Below are 10,686 nucleotides of genomic sequence, written 5' to 3'. Positions count from 1 at the left end.
CTTGGGGATAGACTCAGTATTTTAGGTGCTGCGTTGCCGGTATGTCACGGCAGAACATGTTTGCGAATTTCATAGCCCGCAGTTAATTAAGCTGGAAACTAGCTTCCTGAGAGGCCGGGGGTGGGGGTGGGCGCGGGGCGGGGTCCCCTTCTCTACCTGGAGGGGTGCAGTCTCTTACTTAATTCAATAGGTCAAGCATTCACAATTTCATTAGAGTGGGTTTTCCCCCCACCAACAAAGATTTAAAAAACAAAATAAAAAACAAAACCCTTCCAGCCCAGGTGGGAACTCCTTAACAGTTGCTGCGGCTAAAAAACTACAAATAAAAATGGGGATATTTCCCCCTCCACGGGCTTGGCCAAATCCTTGCTCCTTAGTCCCTTTAAAAAGAATTGTTCCTCCTTCTCCCCATCATGAATTTGGAGGCAGAGGAGCTGAGTTCAAGTGTGACTTTTGTGACCTGTGAGATCTGGGGCTAGTTACTTCTCCTCTCATGGACCTCAGTTTCTCTATCTTGGCTTAACCGGGCACGTTCTTCATTCTTTTGAAGAATTCAAATCTCCTCCTATTATCACAAGAGGCCCTTCCAACCAAGCCCCTCTTCTTTTTACAATGCAGGAGGGGAAACTGAGCGTCAGAGAAGGGAAGGGAATCGCCCCAATATACACAGCAGGGGCGGGAGCAGCAGGATTCCCCACCTTCGCCCAACGTGAGGGTATGGGCGGAGCGGCGACCCGTAGTCCCTTTTCAAATTTCCCAACCCAGCAAGGAGTTTATTCTCTAAACGGAAACGTCTAGGGGAAGCGTGCTATTGGTTAACGGGTTTTCCCCGCCCCCCGGAAACGTTTGTCGTCACGAGCCGATCTTGAACTCCACCTTTCCTAGTCTTTTGGCCCCGCCCGCTTTATGCCTCCCGCTCCCCATCCCCTCACCCCTCCCCAGCCTGTTCCGGAAGTCGAATAACGGCCTCCCCAGAATGCCGCACATGCGCCCTGCCTCCGCGAGATCACTTCCGGGAGCTTCGCTCTGCTAGCCTAGCCCTGGGCGGCGGGGTCGCCTGTGAGGCGCCGGCTGTCGCGTCGTCCTCTGTGGGAGAGAGATCGCCGACAAGCCGGAGAGAGCCCGGCACGAGGGAGCCTGCGTGCGGCGGTGGCCCTGCCTCCTCCTCCCGGCGCCCGCGGCCGGGTCATGAGCTCGGCCGCATGATGTGCGCCCGCCCGCCTCGGCTGCCGCCGCCGTCGCCGCCCGCAGGCCAGGAGGAGACGCCGCGCCGGGCGGACCCCCGGGGCTCCCGCCCAGCCCGGCCCGGGGACCCGGGTGAGTGAGTGAGAGGCCGCCCCTGCCCGGGCCGTCTGCGCCCTCTCCTCCCTCTGCTCTCCCTCCTCCCTCTCGCCCCTTCTCTTCTTCCTCTTTTCTCGCCCCTTCCTGTCCTCTTTCCTCTTCCTTTCCTCCCACTCCCCTCCCTCTCCCCCTTCTCTTCTTTCCTTTCCTCCCTCTTCCCCTCACCTCCCTTTCTTTCCTCTCTCCTCATTCTCATCTCCCTTTCTTTCCACTCTACTCCCTCTCGTTTTCCTCTCCCTTCCCTCTCCTCCTTCCTCTGTCCTTCCTTTTCCTTCCCTCCCTCTCCCCCGTCTCTTTTCTCTCCTATCTCACCTCACCATTCTCCTTCCTCACTTCCTTCTTTTCTCTCCCTCATCTCCCCCTCTCTCTTTCCTCTGGTTTCCTTTGTATTTTATTTTATGCTTTTAAAAACCTAGTTCTGAGAGGAAGTCCATAGAAGAGGTTCACTCCCTCTTTCTCCCTTTCCCTCCCCTCCCTCTCTCTCCCTCTCTCTCTCTCTCTCTCTCTCTCTCTCTCTCTCTCTTTCCCCCCCTCTCCCCCTCTCCCCCCTGTCCTCCTCCTCTTCCCCCCTTCCCCCCTCTCTTTGTCTCTGTCTCTCTCCCTCCTTCCCTCCCTCTCTCCCTTTCTCCCTCTCCCTCCCCCTTCCCTCTCTGTCTCTGTCTCTTTCTCTCTCTCCCTCTCCTCCGCCCTCCCTCTCCCTTGTCCTCTGTCTCCTTCCCTCTCTCCTTCTCCCTCTCCTCTTGCCCCCTCCAGCCTCCTGCCTTCTCAGTTTACTTTCTCTGCCACTCTAAGAGGGTTGGGCTCACTGATGGAGGATGTCTCTTTCAGCTATAAATTCTGCCGCCCAGGGCCCTTCTCCTCCGATCGCTCTTAGCTGTCTCTCTTCCTGGAGCCCTTCTTAATTTCTTTTAATCTCTGCCACTTTCCCATTTGTAATTCGACTCTTTTTTCCTCTAGTCTTTGTAATTCTGAGACTATTGCAACGGTTGCCAGATCTTATTTTGTCTTTCATCTTCCGCTCTTCTACTTTTTTTTCCCTCCCTCAGCCACCGTTTTTGCTTATTGTTTCTGGTGTGACTTTTTTTTTCCCTTCTGATTTTGGTATAGTGTTAGGGGATATAGAGCAGGAAGGAACCAGCTAGTTCAGAGATTCTTAACCTTTTTTTGTGTGTGTGTTTTCAGACCCCTTGGGCAGTCTGGTGAATCTCCCTGACCCATTGTCAGAGTAAGGTTTTTAAAAGCCAAGAATAAAATCCAAAGGAAACCAGTTATATTAAAATACAGTTATTGGATTTTTTTTTAAAAAGTTCACAAGATCCCAGTTTAAGAGCCCTTTTGTTTTAATCAAACTTTTTTCATTTGATGGATAAGGAAGTTCGGGATTTAGAGGGACCCAAGATCAGCAGGAAGAAAGTAATAGAACTGGAATTGACTCTTAAGTCCAGCTCTTTTTGCTACATATGATTTCGTAAATAAAATGTTTCACTTTATTCCTTTCATAGAAAATATTGTCAGTTTTTTCTATTCATTGTAGGAAGGTAGTTTAAAAAAAAACATGGTAGGGAAGAACCAGTAGATTTCTGGAGAATAACTCAGATTATACTTTCTCCAGGCAGCCTGACTTAGTCTCTCTTCCACCAAGTGATGAATGACCTTCTCCCTCAGAACCTCCCATCACTTTGAATGACCTTCTCCCTCAGAACCTCCCATCACTTTTTGTACTTTCTCTAATGCACTTAACTATCCTACACAGTGTTACATATCTGTGTTGGTGTCTGTTAGACTGAGTGATAGCCCTGTGAAGAGTGCAGTGAGTGCACTAAAAGGGACCTCAGGGCCTTGTGCTCCAATCTCTTTCTTTTACTATGGAGGAAACTGATGTTGAGGAAGGTTAAGAGACTTGCCTGAGGTCTAAGAAGCAGGGAAAAAGCAGGGTTGGGACTCGATACCAGGATATTGTGTTATGAAAATCAGTTGAGGTAATGTATGTAAAGAGGGCAGCAATCATGTCTTATCCAAACTTTATCTTTTCCAACAACCAGTGCAATTTTCCAGTACCCTTTTTTGATCTTGGGCAAGCCTTCCTGTATAAAAGCCTTAGTTTTCCTCACCTGTAAGATGAGGGGTTTGGATGAGATGATTTCTAAGGTATTTCCAGCTCTAACATTCTATGTCTGGGAAATCCAGTCCACCTGGAGTTTTTGCATTTTTGCTGCCTGTAGTCAGTGCTCTTCTCATCACCTGGAAGGTGCTCTTGCTGTTCCCAAGTCCTTGAACACCACCCCTTTCTCTAGTAGGTCCTATGTGGAGCCATTGGAGAGACCTAGAATAAAACCAGTTTGTTTTTACGTTGTTAAATGGAGAGTAAAAAATTGCTGGTGCTTGTAATTTTGCATTTTAGGTTAGACTGCCATTTAATCAGGACTCATTTAGATTTTTTATTTGCAACAAGCTTTAGTTAAAACTTTTTGGTTGTAACTCTTTGCTTATAGTTGTTGTAGACCTTCTTCTAAAGTGCTTGTCCAGAATCTTAGACACATAGTAATAGAACATAACATTTTAGAACTGTGAAATTCTAGTAGATAATCTATTCCAGTCTCTCATTTTACAGAGGAGGTCATTAAAGTAATTTACTTTGTGGTAGTGATAGAGCTTGAACTAAAATAAAATACAGTACACCTGACTCCTGATCCAGTGTTGTTTCCAATACACCACACCACCTGATCAAGATGTAGTAATCCTTGTATGACAACTTAGTGATAGACCATAAGGTTAATATGAAATTCCTTTGGGCTGGACTTGGATCCAAAGAATAGTCATTAATGGTTTGAGACAACATGGTGTAGTGGAAAGAGCCCTAGAAGGATAGCCAACGTTGCTTGGAAATGTCTGAATTCAAAGTTTTCTCCATAGGCTAGAATGTTGGGGATGAGTATAGTAAGGTGAAGTTGAATAGGGATAAGTATAAAATCTTACACTGAGGATTAAAAAAAAATCTACTTCTCTAAATATGAGATGGAGGAGGAAAGGCTGGATAGCAGTCCACCTGAAAGATCTTGGAACTTTACATCAGACTCGGGAAAAGTTAACAGTGTTTTATGGCAGCCAAGTTATGAGATACATAGTGTCCGGGACCAGGGAGATGTCAGTCTCACTGTATTCTTTCCTGGCTAAATCACATTTGTATTATTGAATTTAGTTGCAAATTTTGAGTGGGACATTGATAAGCTGAAGAGCATCAAGAGGATGGTAAAGGGTCCTGAGATCTTGCCAGATGAGGGTCATTTCAAGGAGCTGGCGAAGTGTTCAGTTTGGAGAAGAGAAGATTTTTGGTGGGGATGTGATAGCTATCAAGTATTCGAAGACATCATTATGGAGACCTATCAGATCTGGAGGACCACATTTGGTCTTGTTTAGGCAGGTATTTCAGAGAAGATTGGTAAGAAGGAAAAGCTTCTTAACAGGGATGTCCCAAAGTGGAATGAGATCCCTTGGGAGATGGTGGGTTCCTTCTGAAAGGCTGGAGGCAAGTATCTAATATATTGTGGGAAGGGATTCTTTTTTTCGTTTAGATCTGATGGGCATTGATCTTCCCTCTGAAACTAATATTATGTGAGAGTTAATTCATATCTCATCTATAAAATGAGAATAATAATAGTAATGCCAACCCTGCAGGGTTATTGTGAGAATAAAACGGAATAGCGTATAAAAAGTGCTTTGTAACCCTTAAAAATGATAGAAAAATGTTAGCTGTTATTATTTAGGGATAAGGACTGAGCCTATGATTACATAGGTAGAGGAAACTCCTGGATTGAGGATACTCTCTACCAATGCAAGTTAGCATCTTTGCAATTTAGAGTCTCAGAGAAAGAGAAAGGAGAGATTAAGCAACTGGCGCAGGGTCATATACTATTATGTGTCACCGGTGGGACTTGAAGCCCCAGTCTTACTGGTTTTGAGGCTGGCCCTCTATCCATACTACAAGGAAGTCAAACTCAAATAGAAAAGGGGGCCAGTAATCCGTACATGAGGATCCCTGTGGGCCCCATATTAATTTAGTTTTAAAATGTAATATTATCTGTTTTGGTTTTGTTAAATATTTCCCAATTGTATTTTAATCTGGTTTAGGCTGTACATATGGGCTGCATGTGTCTGGGGGCCATATTTAACCTCTGTACTACATCATGCTACTTTTATCATTATTGTTGTTATTAATAATTTCCTTGAAACCAGGGAGATTTGTTTTTCATCTAAAATTTACTTGATTTGGTGATCTCTAATAATCAACTAAAGAGTGAGCTTCAAAACAAATTTCAAAGCAGGATAAAATTGGAAGACTTTTGAAGTATAAGCCAGTGTGATAATTTAGAAGACGATTTTATACCTGCATGCCAGTCTTCCCTTAAAAGTAAAAGACACCATGGAAGGCCTTTTAAAAATATATTTAATTTTTCTGTAGCCCAGGATGTTAATAAAGGTAGAATTCATTCTCTTTATTTTTTTTTAGTTTGCAGTTCAAATTGCAGTTATTTTTAAAAATAACAACTGGAATCACGTATATGGATGTCTGTAAACTCTTAATTGATGCCAGTAAGCATGCATAAGCACTCTACTACTGTGTCCCATTTGATGAGGGGAAGTGAAAAGAATGCTACAGTCTGAGGATGTGGGATCAGATTTCAGCTTTACCACTTTTACTACCTCTTGACTTTGGGCCAATCCTTTAACCTCTTATGGCCTCTATTTCCTCATTTGTAAAATTAGCAGGTTGAACTAGATGATCTCTAGATTGTCTTCTAGTTCTAAATATGTGATCCAGTAACCCTGTGAGGTTCACATGACAAGTGAATATGCCATTTAAAGGGGAACTATAATCCTTATTTTTACAGATGAGGAAATGGAAAGTCAAACACTTGCTCAAAGTTAGTGATACAGGCAGAACTAGCACCAATATTTTAGGATTATTAATTAGTGTTCTTTACAGGCCATCATGTAATTTTTTCCAACCTAATTTCCCACTTCTCCAAAGTGAACTCTACATTCTAGTCAACTTGGAATACTCCTTATCTTAAAACATGTTTTCTCTATGTTTTTGCTCATGCAGTTCTCTATGGTTAGAGGACTCATTCTTGAGTTCAATTCAGGATCCAGCTCCATTATTACCTTTGCCCCAAGTGGTTTCCTTGGTACCAGCTGACCTTGGGAAAAACTGGCCCCTTCATTTTTGCCCCTTGTATAAGCGTTTAACTTTGTGCTAGTCACATGGTACTTTGATACATTGTTGTATATTGAATATCTCATGTACAATTTTGTATCCTTCAGACAGCTTGGCATATACCCTTATATAGATACTGAATACTTAAATTTGATGATCTGTAATCTTATTGTGGACATCCCTTTCCACTCCTACAAATGAAAATCCATCCATGCTTTATTCAAATCATTGAACGTCTGTTGAGCACCTGCAATGTGAAAGGCATTGTGTCTGCAGGTTCTGGGCATACAGAGACAAAAAAGACCCCACACAGTCTCTGCCTTCAATGAGCTTAACTTTTAGTTGAACTTATAACACATTGATTAGATGGTCTCTGATAATCAACTAAAGTTGCAAGTAAGTTCAAGGTAATTCGAAGAAGGATAATTAGGCAGCTAGGGTGACCCACTCTTAGCTGGGGTGATAGGGAAGGTAGAAGCCCTCTATCCAACGTGCTGGAGACCTTCCTGTAGGTGTTTCATTACTTAGAGATACCAGTGCCACATTCGTGTTGTTCACTTGTAACTCCGTGCTCTCCCTCTGATACACCTGCTTTGTTTTATAGACTTCAGTTTCCTTGATACTTAACGTTTTTTATTCTGTTTTATGCCTACAGAGACATCCTTGATCCATGAAATAGGCACTTTATAGTTGTTGTTTCAGGGACACTATTGAATATCCTTCGATATTTACTGAACACATTTAGAAGGGGTACAGCTTTGTCTCAGTCTCCTTTATGTCATTTTGAAGGCATATAAAGGGAGAAATGAATCACTTTCTCCCATCAAACTTTCATAGTATTTTTGCTGAAGTCCTTTGAGTTTTCGCAGCACTTAGAGACTCTCCTGGATGGATCTAAATTAAAGTACCTTCTGAAGCCAGATACGGTGAACATTTGTTCTCTGTGGCATTTGCTATCTTGATCCCTCCATTACATGGATATAATTGAGAGTTTAGTACATTTGGATTTGAAATCCTTGTGCTACTTATTTGAATATGGGTGGGTGTGTTTCTCGGTAAATTCACTTCAAGCAAAATAAAGAAACCTTCTCTGGAAGATATGGAAAAGTCTAGCTGAATTATCTTGGGACTTGGTACTTGGGGAGAGAGTCTGGCTACTGGGTGTGCAAGTATGGAGGGCATTTTTTACTTGTAAATTTAAGATTTTTGGGGGGGTTCAGTTACTCTGCTGACTATTGCACATATTTTTCTTGTATGATTTATTTAGTTGTGCCTTGAGTTTTAAGAACTAAAGTAAAAATTTTGACCTATAGCCTGCTAATGGATATGAATATTATATGTGAAAATTTTCCTCTCATTCTCATTTAAAATATAAGTATCTCCTTAGTCTCCCTAAACTTGCCATCTCTTTGATTTACAACTTCCATAAGGGGATTCCAGGATAATGAAGTGTTTTTATTTAAAAAATCTCTTGAAGTTGAAAGCCATATTTTGATATTGATAATATAGACTGTGGATAATATGTTGGTGTAAAATTGAGAGTTGATTGCAGTTGGCATGATAAACTAATATTGTGCCTTCCTCTTAAACATTCTTTAGATTCTGTAATTGGAGAGGAAAATAGTAGGTTTTGTGTACAGTAGATAATTGCTATGCTTTTAAAGAACAAACTAAATATTTCATGATTGCAAATTGATGGAAAGAATGTTTAAAGAACATAATTGCTATCAATGCAGTTTAGTAGATTATCTGAAAGTTAAATCCTCGTTAGCCCTGGTTTCCTTCACAGCTTGGCTCAAACACCAAATTCTGAGGCCTTTCCTGATTTCCTCAGCTACTTAGCCCCTCTCCCAACCTATTGCCTCCTATTTGTTGTTGTTTTTTATGCATATATGTGTAAGTGCCTTCTCTCCTTTAATAAAATATCAACTCTTAAAAGGCAAGGAGACAGTTTCAGGGTTTCATTTTTGCCTTACTGTGGCGTCGGCGTCTGTTGTCGTAGTCGTCGTGGTGTATCTCCTCCGCGCCTAGCACAGCGTTGCACCTAGAAGGTGCTTAGTAAATACTCGATTGCTTGATCAGTAGTTAGCTTCTCTTCCGGAGGCAGGAAAAAGGCCCAAAGATTTTTTGTTTTAAACAGATAGTGTACATGTGAATGGGGAGGACCGTACCTTAACCCAAGCTTTCGTTCAGCTCACATCCCCAGTCTCTAAAATAGAGCCTGTCATAACAAGTGCTTTAGAAATATTATCTAATGGAATTTAGTACCTACTTTGTGCAACACATTGCAGGTGCTAAAATGCCAAAATCCAAGGCATCCACTTTGGTAAATGGAATAATAATAATAATAAGCTATTAATTATACCTTGGATTTTTATAGCACCTTTGCCCCAAAAGAGCCTGGAGCACTTTCACCTACTATCTCATTTGTCTTAGTATTATTCTTCAGTGTTAACATCGTCTTTTTCACTACCAAAGAAAGCATGAAATGTAAGGAGAGCCTAAGTAACTTCACCTGAAGTACCAGCAAAAAGTGGATATCCAATTCTAATCTTTGTTCCTGACTCACAACCTCATTGTTTTATAACAAGTCCTATTTGAACAACCCAAGCTAGGCATGAAAATTACTACATTGTATTTATATCTTATTAGAATGGAAATTTAGTGCTAGAGGATCCTAAAGGATTTCATATTATTTGTTTTGTTTTAGGATTCTTTTTTATAATTTGGGGGGAATACTAGAGTAAGATGTACTCTACCCTCAGATATGTGGTAGAGGCTAAGTACTAGAAAAAGAAAAATTGAGTCAGTCTATCCTGTCAAGCAGGTCATATTCTAGTTGAGCAAGACAACACAGAAGGAGGGCTGGTTCAATAACATGATAGATGGAAAGACCAGGCGGTACTCAAGATTTAGCATCACAGTTAGCAACACCCTAAGGACCTTGGCCACGTGGATAGGCAGTCTAGTGGTCATCGTGGATGGAGCTCTGAGATATTCCTGGTAGAGGTGGAGGTTGTGACATACAGATCAGTATTCAGGTGAGAATGGGATACCAGTGTCTTATGGGAACTGTAATGTGAGTTAAGCTAGGGAAGAGGAAGGCCTGTGGCTCCTCACCATGTGGTCTTGTATTGTCGATACCTTAGAGCTCTGAATTTATGTTCTAAGGAATAGTCCATATTTTTCTGTAAATAAATTTTTGTGTTCACTTGTGTCCTTGAACATCATTAATGCTAAGAAATGATTACTATAGGAAGGTTAGAACTGGTAGGTACCTTAATACTCACCTGGTTCAATGCCCTAATTTTACAGATGAGGAATTTGAGGCATAGAGAAGGTAAATCAATCAGCCAAGAATCTATTAAGGACCTGTTCTGTGCCAGTTGCTGTACTGGGTTTTGGGAAAGACAGAGACATAAACTCAACAGTCCCTGCCTTTAAGAAGCTTACATTTTGTTTGGTTAGACTACATGTACGTGTATAGTACAGAGATACACACACACACACACACACACATATACATATATATGTATATATCACATACACATATATGAGTATGTGTATGTATTCATATATGCATATATATATATATATATATATATATATATATATAAAATCTTTAATATACATATACATGTCTCACCCAACACAATGTAGGCTTCTTGAGGGCAGGGACTGTTGGATTTATGTCTTCGTCACTACACATTTTGTTGTACCCCATCTGGATTTTTATACTGAAATGGCATTGATTCTCAAACTTTTTTCATGATCCAGCGCACCAGGTGTTTAATGAACTTGGGAATGCAGTGCTGAAAGATTTGGTTTGGTAAGTCCTTGTGGATGATAGTAACTTTTTTTCCTTTCTGAGAGGAAATTTATCTAGCAGATTTTCATTCTGTACCAGAACTAGAGATAAGAGAGTGGATACATTGTAGAAAAACTTATTTACGGGAGCCAAGATGGAGGCTGGAAAGCAGTGAGCTCCCTGCTGAGTCCCTCCAAAAACCTATAAAAAATGGCTCTGAACCAATTCTAGAACTGCAGAACCCACAAAACAGCAGAGGGAATCAGGGCTCCAGCCCAGGACAGCCTGGATGGTCTCTGGGTGAAGTCTATCCCACACGGAG

At 41.8% G+C, this 10,686-nt stretch overlaps 1 protein-coding gene across 1 annotated transcript in view; it reads left to right on the top strand.

The window, feature by feature from the left end:
• Positions 1-978: 978 nt before the first annotated feature.
• The window catches only part of ZDHHC7 (zinc finger DHHC-type palmitoyltransferase 7), a 47,467-nt gene continuing 37,759 nt past the window's right edge, over positions 979-10,686 (top strand). The window contains exon 1 of the mRNA XM_036751802.1: positions 979-1,317. The gene's annotated coding sequence lies outside the window, so the exon portion shown is untranslated. The remainder of the gene's footprint in view (positions 1,318-10,686) is intronic.

Source organism: Trichosurus vulpecula, chromosome 3 (assembly GCF_011100635.1).
Source record: "Trichosurus vulpecula isolate mTriVul1 chromosome 3, mTriVul1.pri, whole genome shotgun sequence".
NCBI classification, from domain to species: Eukaryota; Metazoa; Chordata; class Mammalia; order Diprotodontia; family Phalangeridae; genus Trichosurus; species Trichosurus vulpecula.
This window is presented reverse-complemented; position numbering and strand designations above follow the sequence as displayed.